Below are 20,946 nucleotides of genomic sequence, written 5' to 3'. Positions count from 1 at the left end.
TAGAGAAGGTAAAAGTTCCAGCCTAAACTCTTTAGGCAAAATCCTGGTTCCTTTGAAGTCAGAGTTTTGCAATTGGCTTCAGTGAGTTCAGGATTTCGCCCTTAGTGGCTGTTAAAAGGCCTCTTGCAATCAACATTTTTCTCTCCTTTAAAGGCAGTCTGTCTGTCCTCAAACTGCTGGACTCGTTCTGAGAGCGGCTGTTTCTTATTCCAACGCATGCCAAAAATGGCCTCTTTGAAACAAATGCGACTTACCGTAAGCACAGCCGAGTCCACGCGCTATGAGAGCAGACTATGTGCGCAGCTTGGTTTGGAAGTAAGAGCAGTTTGGGCCTGGTGATAAAACAATGATCATTGCTTAAAGGATTGGACGGGGACATACATACCCAGACATGGCTCTGTGGGCATCAGTGTCCAAGGAGAAGATGAGATTGGTGCCACAGCCAAATTGCTCCCTTCCTCCCCACCTCCCCCTGGCGTGTTTCCTAATTATTTCTGTTCTGTCAGCTGCAATGAGCAGCTTTAGTTCCCACCCACTCCCCAGGACCCTTGACAGTGCCAGTGCCCCAGAGAAGGCTTCGCTGCAGCTGTAGTAAGGATTCTGGCAAATCCTAGGCCAAAAGCTGCCCATTGCACGTTTAAGGAAGAAGAGGGACGCTGCACTGGAGTGATGGAGCTCAGGTCCAACCTGCGCCGAGTGACTGGAGGCACCTCAGTATTACTCCAGCATCCCCTTAGCTAGGGGGCCCCAGGTGGTTGCCTGTTTGGTCTGCACATTACACTGCCCTGGTAGAAGACACCCAGAGGAAGTCCTAAAACTGAAGCTCTGCCAGCGTCTGGTTTTCAGATCAGTGGAATGTGGCTTATAAATCTTGACCGGGTCCTAATAAGCATCCCTTTGCTGGCTACTAAGGCATTCAGAGTGAAAGGGGAGTCCCTGCAGGTTCCTTTCTCATTCTGGTCCCCTGCTCCCACCCTAAGATGGCTTTGCAGCCGCTCAGTTCCATTTTCAGAGCTTTCTGTCAAGCCGACTTCCTACTTGCTGGTCACTGAAAGGCATTTACGCAGCTCAGGAGCCTGTCTCCAGTAACCCAAGTAGAAGAAAAGTACCATGGACAGGGAGCTTTGGCCCAGGACTGGAGCTAGGAGTCCTGGTTCTGCCACAGACTCACAAAGGGCCCAATCCAGTGCCCAGTGAGGTCAATGGGAGCCTGTCTGTTGACATCGGTCACCATAGGAGCAGGCCTAGGTTGCAAATGGTTAGTTAAAAGTAGACACCTAAAGCCACATTGGGGCATCTAAATAATTGATTCCTTGAGGTGCTGCCTGCCCCTAGCGCCCCAGGGGAAAGCGCTTAGGCCCCAGTTCTGCTAAAACCTATGCCTGTGCTTTTCTTGAAGTCCATCAGACTGCTCACGGTGCTTAAAGTTAAGCAAGTGCATAGGCGTTTGCAGAACCAGCAACTAATTTAGGTGCCAAACTTTATGCACCCAGCTCTGACATTTCTTGCCTTTACCTCCCTGTGCCTCAGTGTCTCTAGCTCTAAACTAGGAATGGTGATACACTCCTCAGAAACGTGTGCTGCGATCTAGCCACGCCACACTCTAGCAGTGTGCCAGGTTTTTACACTGTCTGCACAGCAGGCTGATGTTTATACTCAGGAGCGCTCGTTTTTCCCCCCAATGCAGTTCAGCATTATAAAAGATAGGCTGGAGGGCTATGCCGTTTAAATAGTGTTGGGGACACAGACAATATTTTATTTATCTATTAAAAGCGGTGCTAAGCGCTTGTGCATTTTATGGCATCAGTGCTTTTTTAAATTGTATATAAATTATTGTGATCATAATAAAGAGGCTATTATTCCAAACATTTTTTTTGCCTATATAATGAAAACCTCAGAATCATCTGGGCGAAATAAATGTGTTTGTTAAATTATTTAAGGGATTTTTATTTGTGGGTTAAGCTGTTCAGCCTGAATTAGTTTTTCACTGACGCTTTATCATTGTTCAATTATTTTCCCTTCCTGACGTTTGTGAATGGTTCTTTTCAGTTCAGTCTTGTGGTGCTATTTTACTGAGCTGATTTTTTCCCCCTTGTTGTTAATGTGGGATTATTAAACTATTTAAAGTTGACCAGGTGTTCTGCTTGGTTATTTAGAAATGTGTATGTTCAAAAACAAACAAGCCCCCGGGGAAGAGTGTGCTGCAGCAGGGTCTAACTCGGATCCATAGGCCGAGCTCAAGACCAGATGGGAGACGCCCCTAGCTGTAAAACTGTCAGCTTCAGTAGACAGGAAGGATGGTGCAGTGGGAAACTGCTAGCCTGAGACTCAGAAGACTTGGATTTAATTCTCTGTGCTGCTACAGACTTCCTCTGGCATGTCACTTGGTCTCTGTGCCCCAGTTCTCATGGGGATGATGAAAACACTGAAGATTATATCTTCTTTGATTTTTTAGACAAAGATAATGCAGTAGATCTAATTTATCTGGATTTCAGTAAGGCATTTGATACAGTTCCACATGGGAAATATTAGTTAAATTGGAGAAGATGGGGATTAATATGAGAATTGAAAGGTGAATAAGGAACTCGTTAAAGGAGAGACTACAATGAGTCATACTGGAAGGTGAACTGTTAGGCGGGAGAGAGGTTTGTAGTATAGTGCCTCATGGATCAGTCTTGGGATCAATCTTATTTAATATTTTTGTTACTGACCTTGGCACATAAAGTGGGCATATGCTAATAAAATTTGCAGATGACACAAAGTCGGGAGGTATTGTCAATATGGAGGAGGACCGGAATATCGTACAAGAAGATCTGGATGATCTTGTAAACTGGAGTAATAGCAATGGGAGGAAATTTAATAGTGCAAAGTCATGCATTTAGGGACTAACAACGAGATTTTTTGCTATAAACTGAGGACATGTCAGTTGGAAGTAACAGAGGAGGAGAAAGACCTGGGTTTATTGGGTGATCACAGAATGAGTATGAGCCGCCAATGTGGTGCAGCCATGAAAAAGACCAATGCAGTTCTAGGATACATCAGGTGAGGTATTTCCAGTAGAAATAGGGAGTGTTAATACCATTATACAAGGAACTGGTAAGACCTTGTGTGGAATACTGTGTGCAGTTCTGGTCTCCCATGCTAAAGAAAGATGAATTCAAACTAGAACAATTTCAGAGAAGGGCTGCTAGGATGAGCACCAGGACGGAGAATCTACCTTATGACAGGAGACTTAAAGAGCTTGGCTTGTTTAGCCTAACCAAAAGAAGGCTGAGGGTAGATAATTTTGCTCTTTATAAATACATCAGCGTGATAAATACCTGGGAGGGAGAGGAGTTATTTAAGTTAAGCACCAATGTGGCCACAAGAAGAAATAGATACAAACTGCCCATCGACAAGTTTAGGCTTGAAATTAGATGACGGTGTCTAGCCACTGGAGGAGTGAAGTTTTGGAACAGCCTTGCAAGAGGAGCAGTGGGTGCAAAAAACCTAATTGGCTTCAAGACTAAACTTGATAAATTTATGGAGGTGATCATAGAATCATAGAATATCAGGGTTGGAAGGGACCTCAGGAGGTCATCTAGTCCAACTGCCTGCTCAAAGCAGGACCAATTCTCAACTAAATCTATGTGACTGCCTACAATGGCATGTAGCCATCTGTGACTGCTAGCAGCAAGTAAATCCAATGGCCCGTGATGGGACGCTAGCTGGGGAGAGCTCTGAGTTATTACAGAGAATTCTTTTCCACTTGTCTGGCTGATGGGTCTCACCCACATACTCAGTGTCTAACTGATCACCATATTTCAAGTCGGGAAGGACTTTTCTCCTGGGTCAGATTGGCAGAAACCCTGGGGTTGTTTTTTTTTTGCCTTGGGGCCTGGGTCACTTGAAGATTTAAATTTGTGTAAATGGTGGGGGGTCTTTGTAATTTGAAGTCTTTTAATGATGATTTGAGGACTTCAGTAACTCAGCCAGAGGTTTGGGGTTTGTTATAGGAGTGGGTGGGCGAGGTTCTCTGGCCTGCAATGTGCAGGAGGTCAGACTAGATAGTCATGATGGTCCCTTCTGGCCTTATAGTCTATGCGTCTCTGAGGTATTCAGATATGAAGGTAACAGGGAAAGCCACTATCAGTACCTAAGATAAATAGGGATCAGGTCATGACATGCCTAGTGGAGCCATACTGCCCCCTATAGTCAGGTTTGTTCTGACCAGAGGTGCTGAAACAGCTCCCTAACTTGGTGCATAACCTCAGTTATGCAGTGACATCCAGCATTAGTACCAACGGCAAATCATTCACAGATCTTCTCATCCAATTTAAAGCGAGGTTCTGCGCTAGAAGTGAAAATGGTGTTTTCTTAACAGAGCTGCTATGTGTGCGTTTTCAGAGGTGCTTAGGATGAAATTCATTTCTTTGCAGGGGGCCATGTCAGACAAAAGTCTTCTTGCCAGCAAGTTAAAAAAGTATGGATTGGATGGACTCTGAGGTGAATAGAAAGATGGCTAAATTGTCAGGCTCAATAGGTAGTGATCAATGGCTTGATGTCTGTTTGGCAGCCAGTCTCAAGCGGAGTGCCCCAGGGGTCGGTCCTGGGGCCGGTTTTGTTCAACATCTTGATCAATGATCTGGATGATGGGATTAATTGCACCCTCAGCAAGTTCACACATGACACTAAGCTGGGGGAGTGGTAGATACTCCGGAGGGTAGGGATAGGGCACAGGCTGACCTAGACAAGTTGGAGGATTGGGCCAAAAGAAATCTGATGAGATTCAACAAGGACAAGTGCAGAGTCCTGCACTTAGGACAGAAGAATCCCATGCACTGTTATAGACTGGGGATCGACTGACTAAGCGGCAGTTCTGCAGAAAAGGACCTAGGGGTTACAGTGGATGAGAAGCTGGATATGAGTCAGCAGTGTGCCCTTGCTGCCAAGAAGGCTAGTGGCATATTGGGCTGCATTAGTAGGAGCATTGCCAGCAGATTGGGGGAAGTGATTATTCCCCTCTATTCAGCACTGGTGAGGCCACACCTGGAGTGTTGTGTCCAGTTTTGGGCCCACCACTACAGAAAGGATGTGGACAAATTGGAGAGAGTCCAGTGGAGAGCAACAAAAATGATCGGGCTGGGGCACATGACTTATGAGGAGAGGCTGAAGGAATTGGGTTTATTTAGTCTGTAGAAGAGAAGAGCGAGGGGGGAATTTATTAGCAGCCTTCAACTACCTGAAGGAGGGTTTAAAGAGGGTGGAGCTCAGCTGTTCTCAGTGGTGGCAGATGACAGAACAAGGAGCAATGGTCTCAAGTTGCAGTGCGGGAGGTTTAGGTTGGATATTAGAAAAAACTATTTCACTAGTTGGGTGATGAAGCACTGGAATGGGTTACCTAGGGAGATGATGGCATCTCCATCCTTAGAGATATTTAAGGCCTGGTTTGACAAAGCCCTGGCTGGGATGATTTGGTTGGGGTTGGTCCCGCTTTGAGCAAGGGGGTTGGGCTAGATGACCTCCTGACATCTGTTCCAACTCAAATCTTCTACAATTCTGTGAAATCAGGGTTTAATTGGTCCATAAGTTGTGCATAGACCTTGTGCTGGTTCCCTGCACAGCAGAGTGCATTTCATCCTTTAGAGACTGAAATACATTTTTAGTGCTCTTAGCCCTGCATAACCAACATGGTTAAGAAAGATAGAGCTTCATCCCATCCTTCTTGTGCATCACACACAGAATTGTTTGCCAAAACAGTTGCATCTGGGCAAGCCCTCTTTGCACTTGGGCTCATGAAAGCTGTGTAGGGAGCACATGAAGACAATCTAACAAAAGTGCATGAAAACAAGAAGAGTGCAAGTTTCCTGAGGAGCACTTAATCAGCCTGAAAGCTGAATTACTCCTTCTCATAACACAAGAGCTAGGGGGCATCAAATTAATAGGCAGCAGGTTTAAAACAAAAAGGAAGTATTTTTTCACACAAGACACAGTCAACCTATGGAACTCCTTGTCAGAGGATGTAGTGAAGGCCAAGACTATAATAGGGTTCAAAAAAGAACTAGATAAATTCATGGAGGATAGGTCCATCAGTGGCTATTAGCCAGGATGGGCACGGATGGTGTCCCTAGCCTGTTTGCCAGAAGCTGGGAATGGGTGACAGGGGATGGATCACTTGATGGTTACCTGTTCTATTCATTCCTTCTGGGACACCATGCACTGGTCACTGTGGAAGACAGGATACTGGGCTAGATGGACCTTTGGTCTGACCCAGTATGGCCATTCTTATGAAGGCAAAGCATGGTCTGTTGGTGACAGTAGACCCGTAAAGGCAGATGGGGCCTGTCATAAACAGATAGTTAAGGGTTAATGTCTCTTTTACCTGTAAAGTGTTAACAAACAGGGAACCAAAAACATCTGACCAGAGGACCAATCAGGAAACAAGATACTTTCAAATCTCAGTGGAGGGAAGCCTTTGTTTGTGTTTTTTGGGTTTTGCTTTGTTCTCTCTGGGTCCTGAAAGGGATTAGACGTGCAACCAGGTTTCTTGCCAATCTCCCTGCTACAGTCTCTTATATATTCAGAATAGTGAGTATAAAGTAGAAAGGTGGTTATAATCTTTTGATTGTTTTCTGTATTTGCAAATGTGTAGTTTGCTGGAAGTATTTTAAATTGTATTTTGCTGAGGGGGAGGCTTCTCTCTAGCATCTATAAGCTGAAAGACCCTGTAACTTTTACCATCTAAATTACAGAGACAACTTTTACTTTTTTCTTTCTTTTTATTAAAAGTTTTGCTTTTTAAGACCTGTTTGATTTTTTCTCCTTGTTGAGGCTCAAGGGAATTGAGTCTGTACTTACCAGGGAATTGGTGAGAGAAAGGAGGGGGGAAAGGTAGAATCCCTTTGTTAGATTCACGGAGCTTGAATCTGTCTATCTCTCCAGGATAGCCCATGGAGGGAACGCCTGGAGGGGGAAAGAAGAGGGGGAAACAAACCTGATTTCTCTGTGCCGTGATTCACGGAGTTTGAATCACAGTAATCTTCCAGGGTAACCCAGGGAGGGGAAGCCTGGGAGAGGCAACGGTGAGGGAAAGGGTTTACTTTCCTTGTGTTAAGATCCAGAGGGTCTGGGTCTTGGGGGTCCCTGGGCAAGGTTTTGGGGGGACCAGAGTGTACCAGGCACTGGAATTCCTGGTTGGTGGCAGCTTATCAGATCTAAGTTGGTAATTAAGCTTAGAGGAATTCATGCTGGTACCCCATTTTTTGGACTCTAAGGTTCAGATTGGGGAAATATACCATGACAGGGCCTTCCACCTTGATTTCAAACTGGAATAGGTACAAAGAAGGCTACTAGGGTGATCAGGGCAATGGATCCCCTATCTTTTGAGAGGAGGCTAACAGCATTTGGCTTGCTTAACCTTGTGAAATGAAGGTCGGGGGAATGTGACTGCTATCTATAAATACATCAGCAGAGTCAACAGCAGGGGAACTGAAGAGCTTTCTAAGCTAAAAGCCAAAGTTGGCACAAGAGCAAATGGGTATAAACTAGTCATGAAGAAATTTCAGATGGAAATTAGAAGATTTCTAACCATCAGAGGAGTGAAGAACGAACAGCCTCCAATAGGAGTAGTGGGGGAAATTTAATGAGTTTCAGGATAGAACTTGATAAGTTTATGAAAAGGATTATAAGAAGTCCAGTCCCTGTAATAGCAAGGGACTGGACTGGATGATGCAGGAAGTCCCTACCAGGCCTCTGCCCTACTTTCCTAAAACACAGACCTTGCAAGTGTGACAAAGTTCCTCCTCTACCTTGGTGGATCCTGCACTTATTGGCGGATTTGCTCGCCTCACAGATTCACCTTGTGGGTCGGGAAACAGCTCAGAGACCTTCCCCTCTGGTAGAAGCCACAGTCCAGGTCAATTCCTCCTGTGTTTGATCAGGAGTTGGGAGGTTTGGGGGGAACCCAGGCCCACCCTCTACTCCAGGTTCCAGCCCAGGGCCCTGTGGACTACAGCTGTCTAGAGTGCCTCCTGGTACAGTTGTACGACAGGTACAACTCCCTGGGCTACTTCCCCATGGCCTGCTCCCAACACCTTCTTTGTCCTCACGACCGGACCTTCCTCCTGATGTCTAATAACGCTTGTACTTCTCAGTCCTCCAGCAGTATGCCTTCTCATTCTCGGCTTCTTGCGTGCCTCTTGCTCCCAGTTCCTTGCACGCACTTCCTCTCCTCTGGCTCCCTGCCTCCCTTTGGCCTGACTGAAGTGAGCCCTTTTATAGCATCAGAGGGGCCTTAATTAGAGCCAGGTGCTTAACAGCCTCACCTGACTCTTAACAGGTTAATTGGAGTCAGGTCTTCCCATTAGTCTGGAGCAGCCCCTGCTCTGGTCACTCAGGGAACAGAAAACTGCTTATCCAGTGGCCAGTATATCTCCCTCTCTTGTTCCCAACTGGCCTGGGTCTATCACACAAGCGAGAGCCCAAAGTCAATCTCATGGTTAGGATGGGTGATTAGGACACGTGTCTGAAGGTGAATTATGCCCAGACATACAAAACAAAAAAAATTGTATCAGTGTTGCTTAGCCATCTAAGTGTAGAGAAGGCTACACACCTACAGTATTACGATATATACTGTTACACAAGCACTGCATTTTTGGCCGTGTCATTTCTTCTGAACATCATACTGCAGGATAGCTTTGGGCTGAGTGAAATGGCTCCCATTGTAAGGCACGCTTCATCGCTTTTTGGTCAAAGCTGGCTACTATTTACTTTGAGTCTCATTGGCACAGATAGTTGTGAGAGACAGCATTTCCAGTTAGGAAGTTTCATTTACAAATAGGCTCTTTTTGCTTCAGGTATATGTTATTTTTCCAAGTTATTGTGCCCTTCCCCCTCCCAACTATGTTCTCTATTAGACTTTCCAAAATCTGTCTGAATTTGTTCCATACAAAAGTTCTACTGTTCCTCCACCAAGATGGCACCCTTCAAATGACAGTGCTGTGGGGGTTATGTTAAATGGGAACCATCAGAAATTGGTATCTATTTTCCTCATACCCACCTACTGTGTCATCCACTTACCTTTGACATCACAAACATGGACAGCTGGGCCCACCTCTAATAATACAGATGCTTTGCATTTCTGTAGACCCTTCCACCCCCAGATCTCAAAGCACCGTACAAACATTAATGAATGCCACCTCCCAAAATGACTCTGCGGTGGGCAACTATTATTATTCCTCTTACAGATGGGGAAAGTGAGGCAGCAGGCAGCTCAGAGCCTGATCCAGAGCCCAGTGAAGTCGTGGAACTCTTATTGACTTCAGTGGGCTTTGGGTGAGAACCTAGGTTTGTCCTGGAGCATTTGCCTAGTAAAACATACAGCTAGAGGTGATTACAGTGAGAGCGGCTTGGGTGCATAGATCTAGAGTTTCAGTTTTGCTTTCTAAAGTGACACACAAGTTTCCTCGTGACTCACTGAGTTAGATGAACAGTATAAACTCCGAGGAGGCAGTGCCCCTTTTGTGGGCTTGGCTATGTGCACACTACCGGAGCTGTGATCAAAGGGCAGAAATCCAGCTGATCCGAAAGACGTGTTTACTTAATGGATGTCGCTGAGCAACCTGAACCCTCAGTATTTGTGTTGTTAACTTGCCTGACGGAGAAGAAAGAGCAGTGGAGGCTGAGGCCAGGCTGATAAAGAATCACCGTGGTTGTCTCTGGAGAATGTAACACTCCAGAAAGGATCTTATTTCTCTCTGTTCCCTCAAATCCACTTGTGGTGGAAGAATGAAATCAGCTCGATCCTTCAGTTCTCTCAATCCCGGCACCGACCCGCAGTGGAAGTACCTCACAGAGCATGACCCTAAGTTTGAAGGGCAGAGAAAACTCAAAATAGAAGGCAAGGAGCTGGTGTCGGTGCCCCTGCAGGTCTTTGGCTTGGAAGGCCTGCAGGTCCTGGAGATGAGCCCAGAAAGAGAGAGCTGCCTGAGGTACAGGATGGAGCTGATACCCCGAGAAATCAGCCACCTGAGGAGCCTAACCCTTCTTTACATGGACTCCAACAACTTGAAGGAGATCCCTGCCGAGATCGGCACCTTGAGCAACTTAGAGAGACTCACCCTCAGTAACAACCGCCTGACCTCTCTGCCACCAGAGATCGGCGGCCTGGAAAAGCTACACAGCCTGCATCTGGCCAACAACAACTTCACGGAACTGCCCGCCCAGGTCTGCCAGCTCAGACACCTCACTTTTTTGGATTTCAGTGATAACCAAATAAGCACCCTCCCTCCCGGCATTCATCATCTACAGAAGCTGGAGACGTTGCTGCTGCTGTTCAACTCTCTCGAACAGCTGCCAGGGAACGTGTGTCTTTTAAGAAACTTGCGCACTCTGTGGCTTGGCTACAACCACCTAAGGGCCCTTCCTGAAAATTTTGGAGAGCTGGTCAACTTGGACTGGGGATATAATTACTGTTCGTGTAATTTTGAGGGGAATCCACTGGTACGTCCTCCCCAAGAAGTATGTGGCAGAGGCCCTGGAGAGATCAGGGAGTACTTTGCTTCACCCTATAGAGCATTAGGAGAATAGACACTAGGGGTTATTTGCCACAAAACTGCTGTGAGGGATTTATAGCATACAAACAGAATCAACGTGCAAAATGGGTTTTATATAGAAAAGGCCAGTAGAGTCTCTGTGTAGCTTGATACTGCATCTCTGTTTTAGTGTATGGTAATCTTTATATTCCTATTAAGTATACACACTCCTCAAATTATTTCAGGGGTTATTGAGCTCTCGGTGGTTTGCAGTTGCATAGATGGCTCTGGAAATGTTATTGCCAAAAGTCCAGTTTGGGGAAACTAATTACATCTAATTTTAAGGACATGGTGTCAAACACACTTGTGATCATATGTAAATAATAACAGTAACGTGCACTGGTTAGTTGGTTGCATATAGTGAAGATATAGGTAGAAATGGGCAGAAGAGCTTGTGTTCAGATCTGGACCTGGATTACATTTAGATTTAGGGTAGAGTTTTAGGCTAAATCAAGCCTTGGGTTTGGTATAGGTCAGGGGTGGGCAAACATTTTGGCCTGAGGGCCACATCGGGATTCCAAAATTGTATGGAGGGCTGGGTAAAGAAGGTTGTGCCTCCCCAAACAGCCTGGCCCCCACCCCCATCCACCCCCCTCCCACTTCCCTCCTTCTGACTGCACCCCTCAGAACCCCTGACCCATCCAACCCTCCCCCCACTCCTTGTCCCCTGACTACCCCGTCCCGGGAACCCCGCCCCCTATCTAATCCTCCTGCTCCCTATCCACACCCTCACACCCTGACAGCTCCCCTAGGACTCCCACCCCCTATCCAACTGCCCCCTGCTCCTCATCCCTTCACTACCCGCGTTTGGGACCTCCTGTCCCTAACTGCTCCCTGGGACCCCCCCCTTTATCCAACCCCCCCCGCTCCTTGTCCCCTGACTGGCCTCCTGACCCCTATCCACATCCCTGCCCCCTGACAGACCCGCCAGGACTCCCATTCCCAACCCTCCTTTTTCCCCATCCCCTGACTGCCCCCCAGAACCCCCGACTCATCCAACCCCCCCTGTTCCTTGTCCCCTGACCACCCCCTCCCTGGAACCCTGCCCCTGATCACCCTTCCGGAACCCCACCCTTATCCAATCCTTCCTGCTTCCTGTCCTCTGACTGCCGTGACCCCTATCCACACCCCTGCCCCCAAAGGGTCCCCTGGAACTCTGACACCTATCCAACCCCCCATGTTCCCCATCCCCTGAATGCCTTCCTCTCCCCAGAACCTCCACCCCATCTGACTGCCCCCTGCTCCCTGTCCCCTGACTGCCTCCTGGAATCCCCTGCCCCTTATCCAACCCCGCCCCTTTACCATGCTGCTCAGAGCACCAGGACTGGCAGCCACGCCTCTCGACCGGAGCCAGCCACACCGCCGCGCTGTCCGGCAGGAGCTCACAGCCCCACTGCCCAGAGCACTGATGACACGGTAAGCTGAGGCTGCAGGGTTGCGGGGACAGCAGGGGAGGGGCCGGCGGCTAACCTCCCCAGCCTGGAGCTCAAAGGCAGGGCAGGACCATCCTGTGGGCCAGATGTGGCCCGTGGGACATAATTTGCCCACCTCTGGTTTAGGCGGTACCAAAATCTTATAAGCCTTCTACTCCATCCTATAAAAACAACTAGGAGTCCGGTGGCACCTTAAAGATGAACAGATTTATTTAAGCATAAGTGTTTGTGGGTAAAAAACCCATTTCTTCAGATGCATGGAGTGAAAATTACAGATACCAGCATAAATATATAGACACCTGAAGAGAAGGGAGTTACCTTGCAAGTGGAGAACCAGTGTTAACAAGGTCCACTCCCAATAATTGATGAGGAAGTGTCAACACCAAGAGAGGGAAAATTGCTTTTGTAGTGAGCCATCCAGCCCCAGTCCCTATTCAAGCCCAAATTGATAGTGTTAAGTTTGCAAATGAATTGTAGCTCTGCAGTTCCTCTTTGAAGTCTGTTTCTGAAGGTTTTTTTTTTTTTGTTGAAGGACGGCTACTTTTAGATCTGTTATTGAATGTTCAGGGAGACTGAAGCGTTCTCCTACTGGCTGTTATATGTTACCATTTGTGATGTCTGATTTGTGTCCATTTATCCATCCTATCTTGATTTGGCCTTTTCCAGTGTGGGGTCCAATATGTAAACAGAACCATAGGGGTGAGATCTGAACATTCAAATCCCATCCCCACCCAGAAATTTGAAGGGATTTGCGTTTGCGGTACCAGTAGTGGCCCATCTCTGATTCCACAGGTCAGTACGTAAAGACACCTAAAGTTACATGAACAGAAGCAGCCTCTGTGCATAGTAAAATTATGCCTGTGACACAACAAAGGCCAGGTAATTAAGACTGGCCTTCTCTCATCTTCTTGCATCTACCAATGAACACACAAGGCATCACACCTTTCCATAAATTTTGGACACAAAGTTAGAAGTCTAAATACCTTTGTGGATCTGGGCCTGTGTGATTTAGATGCACCAGTCCCTATGACCTTCAATGGGACATGTGCCTGTAATTCATTTACGTGCTTTAGAAAACCCCACTCTGAATTAACAACTTTGACCCCGCAATCACTAGTGCTTGGACAGACTGCAGTGTTCACAGAGAGTCCCAGTGAAGTCACTGGGTCTCTGTGCAAGTGCAGCAGCCTGTAGGGGTGTCCCCAGAAATTTTTCTCCTGGTACACACATGTACCATGTGAGTCGGGGAGAGGCCAGGCATCACCACTAATCCCTGTGGAGCCATCCCCTCTGCAGCTGCTGGCCCAGCATCTCACCAGCTGAGTCTGTGCCACACTCAGATTCCACTAAATGGGAGAATGAGCCCACCCCACACTGACCCCGCAGCTGTGGCTCCTGCCTTGCGAGGCTGAGCCCAGCACCCCATTCTGGGCGCTGTAGTCTGGCATACAGGGTAGCAGCGGCGCTCAGGTTTGGCCCATCTGCTCCGCTGTCAATGGAGACGGAGCAGCAGACAGGCCAAATTTGACAGGCCACACCTGAGTGGTGCTGTGATCCCCAGGCACCAGCTCGCAATGCCTCTTGGTTTGCTGGCCCTCTCAAACAGGGGGCTAAGGCAAACTGCCCGTTTTGCTCCATCTTCTGGGCAGCCCCAATGCCAGTGGTCCAAACCATGTGTCATGTGCTTCCGGCTGGGGACACCACTGGCAGCCTGCCCATATGCTGTCAATTCCAGGATGTCCTCCTGGGTGACCGCTATAAGCAGGGACATTCACAGACCCTGTGAATAACTCCAGAAGAAGAGAAGGAGGTTACGGAGCATCCAAAGCTGTCAGAAAGGTTTTGCCTCAACCAAACCTGGAGAAGTGTTCAGATGTTCTAAGCGAAAAACACCTTAACCATCACTGATCCAGAAATGTCATATAAAATAAACTTGCCATAAAATACTTTAACTTACTGCATCTCCCTTGTAGCTGTATTGCTGACTCTCCCAGTCCTTCATGCTTTCTCCTAAATTTTGTTCCAACCTGTCTTCAGTTTTTTCAGTATTTCATGTTTTCCCTTAGTCTGGTTCCTTTATCTTTTTTTTTAATCTTTGATTCTTTTCTTCCCAAACCCTCTCATTTTCTTCAGGAGGTTGATTTCCTTTTCGGAGCTTTCCTTTCTCGCCTCCCTCTTGAACTTGTCACCTGGCCAAGGCCCAAATGTGAGAGCAATGCATGGCAGGTGAAAGGCGGAGCCAGTCCTGCTGGGATTTGAACATGTGGGCCCAAGGAGCATAGATACAGTATTTAAAACAGTGATGCTTGGATGTTAAACCTCTAGCTTGATGATTTTGCTGGCTTTATAGCAGGGAAGGAGCATGTGAGAATTTCAGTTAATGCTGAAATTCCTTCTGGGTGCTAAGGAGACAACTTCAGATATTCTTAGTGCAAGCTAACTTTTGTTCCTCGCTGACACTGAATCTGTCCCTAGCCCCTACCAGGCAAAACTTCACCTAGCCCTTTCAGTCTGATGCTATGTGAACCCGATTCAGTATAGCAGCATGCCAGCCCTACATGATGGTCTGTCTATTAATGTCCATAATGATATTTAAATGCTAATACATCGTTACAACAATAACTGTTAATAATCATGCACTAATGCAGGGGTAGGCAACCTATGGTACGGGTGCCGAAGGCGGCACGTGAGCTGATTTTCTGTGACACTCTCACTGCCCAGGTCCTGGCCACTGGTCCGAGGGGCTCTGCATTTTAATTTAATTTTAAATGACGCTTCTTAAACATTTTAAAAATCTTATTTACTTTACATACAACAATAGTTTAGTTCTATATTATAGACTTATGGAAAGAGACCTTCTAAAAATGTTACAATGTATTACTGGCACATGGAACCTTAAATTAGAGTGACTAAATGAAAACTCGGCACACCACTTCTGAAAGGTTGCCGACTCCTGCACTAATGTTTTCTACTTCATCATGGGAAAGGGGCAAAGATGGTTTAGAGGCAAGTGTAGACAAGATGCTGGAGACATAAGACCAAAAAGTAAAGGGACAGCCTGGCTAGCCAGTTAGCAGGTACTTACCACGCAAAGGAGACCTGATCAGTCTCATTCCCTATGCTGGTCAAGGTCAGGTGCTTCAAGGAGGCCACTAGAACTGGGGGTGAGGAAACAAGGTGGGGAGCTTTGAGTCACTTTTGGAGTGGACTTCTGGAGTATCATTATAAAGAAGCTACCTGTGAAATGAGCACCTGGGGTGCGAGGGAGATAGCTATAAAGGAGCTGGGGAGGGTGTTAGGTCAGCGAGAGATCACAGTCAAGTGGTTACAACAGAGGAGCAGATGGCAGGAGAATTGGAGTTCGCTGTCACCTCTGCCACTGACTCACTCTCTGACCTTGAGCAAGTCACTTAACCTGTCTGTGCCTCATTTCCACCAGCTGTTAGATGGGTATCATAATCCCCACCTTTGTAAAACTCATCTTGGACAAGAGGTGCTAGGTAAATGCAAAGTAATCTTGAAAAAGAGCAGACAGGAAATAAAAGTCCTCTTTGCTCTAGCAAGATATGGGTGATTGAGGTTCTAGCTAGCAAGAGCTCTGGTGTTGTGAGGGTTATCTCTATCATATCGAATCCTCCTATGAACAAAACCGCAGCCAGACAGTTCCTCAGGTAGGGAAATCCTCACAATCCCTGCCCCACTTTATGTGAACCATGTATCAGGGATAGCCATGTTAGTCTGTATCCACAAAAAACAACAAAGAGTCCGGTGGCACCTTAAAGACTAACAGATTTCTTTGGGCATAAGCTTTCGTGGGTCTTTAAGGTGCCACCGGACTCCTTGTTGTTTCTATGTGAAGCATAAGATCTGCAAAGCCAGGTCAACCTCTCTCTCTTCTTCACTGTTTGCCAGATCCCTTAGAAGCCCTTCTGCTCTAGTCCTTGGAAAGCGATTATACCAATGAGTTTCCAGTGGCGATTATACCAATGAGTTTCCATCATGTTATTAGGACTTGGCCAAGCTGACTTTATTTATTTTGCTAATTTCTGGCACCATTAAATTAAAGTTTTGCCATTGGCTGCAACGGAATTAGGTTCACCGCATTAGGGCTCACAAAAGGTTCCTGCTTGATAGAACAAGAAACCAAAGAGAAAGGGAGTCAGTTTTCAGATCCATTGAGCTCTCTCGATCTCCATCTATCCTGCACCTGTAAACTGAGACAACAATCCTAGGACCCAATTATCGCATCAACGCCATGCATGAAACTCCACTGGAGTCAATGGGAACTCCGTGCTTACAGCTGGCAGGGAGAACATGATTGCCTTGAGTAAAGAACTTGATTGCTCCTAACAAACAGGTCCAGTAGCATTACTGTAGGTCTTCAGCCTTTTGGGGTCAGGAGAAATTTTGGGAGATCAATTCAAGGGGAGACGAGTCAACTCTTTGAGCTGAGCTGCTGTGAGTGAGTGAACTGTGCTGTCCAGAAGGGCAGGAAAATCCCTACTGACAAAATGCTCCCACCCCTCTAGCCTGATTGTTTGCAAAGGGCTCTGAGGAATCTCATTTCCAGAAGTTGGAAGACACAGAACTTGATCTATAACATAATTATGTCAATGTCTATCTAAATGGCGTAGTTGCACAGGAGCACTCGTTAGCTCACGGTGCTGTTGTTAAGAAGATATTAAAATCAAATCCCAAACTGCTCGTCCTGTATTTGCTGTGTGATATGAATTGTTGCTAAACTCATTTTCTTTGCCTGTGCTCATTAAAATATCAAGTCTCAAGATCAGAGAACAGCACACTGCCAGTGCATGGGTCCCTGATGGAAAGAGTGAGAAATCTTCCATGGTGTGAGAGGGACATTTTGAAAGCTGACACAGCATAAATGGGAGTTCTGCATGTGTCCCCTCACCCCTTGGACCTTTTTCTGGGAAAACAAATCTCTCAATGAAGTATAAAATTTTTAATTTAAAATGCTGCACAATAAACACATAAATAAACATAGTCTGCAGAAGAGAAGAATAAGGGGAGGATTGATAGCAGCCTTCAACTACCTGAAGGGGTGTTCCAGAGAGGATGGAGCTCGGTTATTCTCAGAGGTGGCAGATGACAGAACGAGGAATAATGGTTTCAAGTTGCAGTGGGGGAGGTCTTGGTTGGATATTAGGAAACACAATTTCACTAGAACGGTGGTAAAGCACTGGAATGGGTTACCTAGGGAGGTGGTGGATTCTCCATCCTTAGAGGTTTTTAAGGCCCAACTTGACAAAGCCCTGGCTGGGATAATTTAGTTGGGAATTGGTCCTGCTTTGAGCAGGGGGTTGGACTAGATGACCTCCTGCGATCCCTTCCAACCCTAATATTCTATGAGCCTATAGAAGCTAGAGATAGAAGCATATTTTTAAGTCAGGATAATTAACCATTGGAATAGCTCACCTAGGGATGTGGTGAGTCGCTGTCGCTTTCGATTTAGATGGGATGTCAGCCAGAAGTTCTAGGTGAAATTCCCTGGTCTGTTTGACACAGCAGGTCAGATGACAGAACAAGGAGTAATGGTCTCAAGTTGTGCTGGGGGAGGTTTAGGTTGGATATTAGGAAAAACTTTTTCACTTGGAGGCTGGTGAAGCACTGGAACGGGTTACCTAGGGAGGTGGTGGAATCTCCATCCTTAGACGTTTTTAAGATCAGGCTTGACAAAGCCCTGGATGGGATGATTTAGTTGGAGATTGGTCCTGCTTTGAGCAGGGGGTTGGACTAGATGACCTCCTGAGGTCCATTCCAACCCTGATATTCTATGGTTCTATGAGGTGCTCATAAGATACTCACAGACTTTAATGTCAGAAGTGACACTGTGATCATTTAGTCTGGCCTCCTGCACATTGCAGGCCAAAGGCCCCTTCTGGCCTTGCAAATTATGAATCTAAACTATTTAGCTAAGGGTTTTCTGTGGTGCCTGTCACTGCTGTAATGAAATGCCAGACAAAACAATGGATGTATCAAGAGTTCAAAGAACCTCCCTCCCCAGGTTCCTTACGGATGTCAAGATATGAGAAGTTTTCCAAAGGTACAAATAGTAGTTACATGCCCAATTCCCTGCTCTTTAAGCCTTTGCAAAATCTCCCTCATATTTCATATATCAAAGCTAATTAGGGCCCTACCAAATTCATAGCCATGGAAAAGCGTGTCACACACCGTGAAATCTGGTCTTCCCTCATGAAATCTGGTCTTTTGTGTGCTTTTCACAAGGGAGACCAGCATTTCTCATATTGGGGGTCCTGACCCAAAAGGGAGTTGCAGGGGGGTTGCAGTATTGCCACCCTTACTTCTGCATTGTCTTCAGAGCTGGGTGGCCAGAGAGTGGCGGCTGGTGGCCAGGTGCCCCGATCTGAAGGCAGCACCCCACCAGCAGCAGCACAGAAGTAAGGGTGGCAATACCATATCACGCCACCCTTACTTCTGTGCTGCTGCTGGTCGTGGCTCTGCCTTCAGAGCTGGGATCCCGGCCAGAAGCCACCAGTTTCCAGCTGCCCAGCTGTGAAGGCAGCATTGCTGCCAGCAGACGCACAGAAGTAAGGGTGGCAGTAACGCAACCCCTACTCCCGCCACAATAACCTTGTGACCACCCCCGCAACTCCTTTTTGGGTCAGGAGCCATACAATTACAACACCATGAAATTTCAGATTTAAATAGCTTAAACCACGACATTTACAATTTTAAAAATCCTATGACTATGAAATTGACCAAAATGCACTGTGAATTTGGTAGGGCCCAGAAGATAAATATTCCACGAGAATGATAAATGTGGACTTGCACTGATGCTGGGGAAACAAGGGACACTGCAAGGAAAGTAGTCTTTGTGTCCAAAATGTTAAGAAATCCGGGTACCTCTGCAATGCTAGTCAGGTAAGTTATGAGGTAGGTGGCGTGAGAATAACTCAGGGCTTGTCTACATGGGACATTACTGCGCACCAAGCCAGGTGTTAATCCACAGCACACCAGTTTGCCACGCAGTAACCTCCTGTGTAGACCCTGCTACAGATTACTGAACAGTCCGGCTTGATGTTCTGCTGCGTAGTGAGTGCCATGTAGATTCTCACCCTTCTCACAGTAACTTGCTTTGTAGAGAAGCCTGCCGCATGTAATGTGGTTTGTGTGTTAGTGTGTGTGTGTGGAGGAGGGAATGTTGTGTTTTGGGTGCTTGTGTATTGGTTTTTCGTGTATGTCGTGTGTTGGTTTGTGCAGTGTATGTTAGTTTGTGTGACGTGTTGTGTGCTTGCGCAATGTGTCTGTGTGATGGTTTGTTTTGCAGGTGTGGTCCAAGTGGATGTGTCTTTTAAGGTGACCAGTCAGCAAATGTGAAAAATCGGGACAGAGGGTGGGGGATAATAGGAGCCTATAAAAGAAAAAGACCCAAAAATCAGGATTGTCCCTATAAAATCGGGACATCTGGTCACCCTAGTGTCTTTGGAGTGGGTGTTTCAGTTCAGGTGGGTGTTGGTTTGAGTTGTGTGGGGGTATTGTAGGTGCAAGTCACATAGTCTGTGCATTTAATTACAGCTGTCTGTATGTGATCAATGCGCTGGCCCCATGGATAGGTTACAGCCCAAGAAGGATCCCTGGAGCTGGAAATCAGAGTGTGCTAAGAACAAAGGGATGAATCATGAAGCAAATGCCACCTCATATTTCACACTACATTACAGTGCAAATCTAACTAGCATGTATAACAAAGAGCACCATAAGCCACGCAAGAACACTCCACTGAGTGCTTTGCTGGCCACTTGCCACAGGCTGAGTAATAGTCAGTAAATGGTGCTTAAATAAACAGAACGCTTCATGGTGAAGATTTCAAGGGTATGTTAAAGGTCCCCAGGGTTGGCAAGAGGCTTTTTTGCTGCCCGAGGTAAACAGGAAAATACGTTTTCTTCCACCGCCATACAAACAAACCGTCCTGGTATATTTCAGGCAGCAAGAAAATGGAGCAGGGGAAAACACGCAGAGTCAAAATAAAAGCCCAGATGGAGTAAATAAAAGCTTCTGTGCTAACCAGACACTGCGAAACCGGTTGTGTGTTTGGAGCCTTAAGCCCCTGCTTTGGTCTTTCTGGCCCTCCTGGCTGCACAGGATCCCATTTAGTAAGTGATCCTGGATGCAGGTAAGTCTTGGGCCTTTGCAAAGCTATTTGTGCTCAGCGAGAGCTGGGTGGGCTGGAAGGTTTACACTGGGATGCAGCACCTGTCACCAGTTAGAGCCTGAGCTGCTAGGAGTCACCCAAAACAATTAGCCTGTGAGAGACAGGTCTGAACTGTCTGAATGCAAAGTGTGAGCACAAGTCTGGGAGCTGGGAAATCCTGAGACCTGAGCTTGGCTCCAGCAGTGACTCTGTGGCCTTGGACAAGCCAAACTCTCAGCCTCGGGTTTCCCCTGTGTGTTAAATATGATCATGCCCTCCCAGACATGTTGTGAGACTTTCACACACAGTCAGATGCGAAGGGCTGAGTATGAACCAAAGGTCTTGTAATTGTCCCCGTCACAATGGACACTTGCTGTGATCTTAGCCGAGCCTCGGGGCTGCTTGGTGACGAAGGCTGAGCTCTCCTCTTGCCCGTGCAGCAGTGGTCCCAACAGAGCAGAAGCAAAGAAAACTTGCCCTCCCACTGCCTGGCCTGTATCTGTTCTGCAGGTGGAGACACTTCACTCTTCTGTGCAGGGCTGGGTTGCCACCTGTCCATGTTTCCCTAGGATTGTCCCTTTTTTTGAGATACCTGAGCCAGGAAATCTGTAAAGGTGCTCAGTGCACGCTGCCAACTGTCCTGTGCCCAGGATCATCTAGGATATCCTGTTTGTTTGCACCTCAGAGATGGCAACCCTAGAACAGGGGAGCTGATGTATCCTTTACAGTGAGGTCTTTAGCCCTGGTCCCAACTGGGGAAGCAGAGCTAGAT

This window comes from Gopherus flavomarginatus, chromosome 2 (genome assembly GCF_025201925.1).
Source record: "Gopherus flavomarginatus isolate rGopFla2 chromosome 2, rGopFla2.mat.asm, whole genome shotgun sequence".
NCBI lineage: Eukaryota > Metazoa > Chordata > Testudines > Testudinidae > Gopherus > Gopherus flavomarginatus.
Note: the sequence above shows the minus strand (reverse complement) of the source record.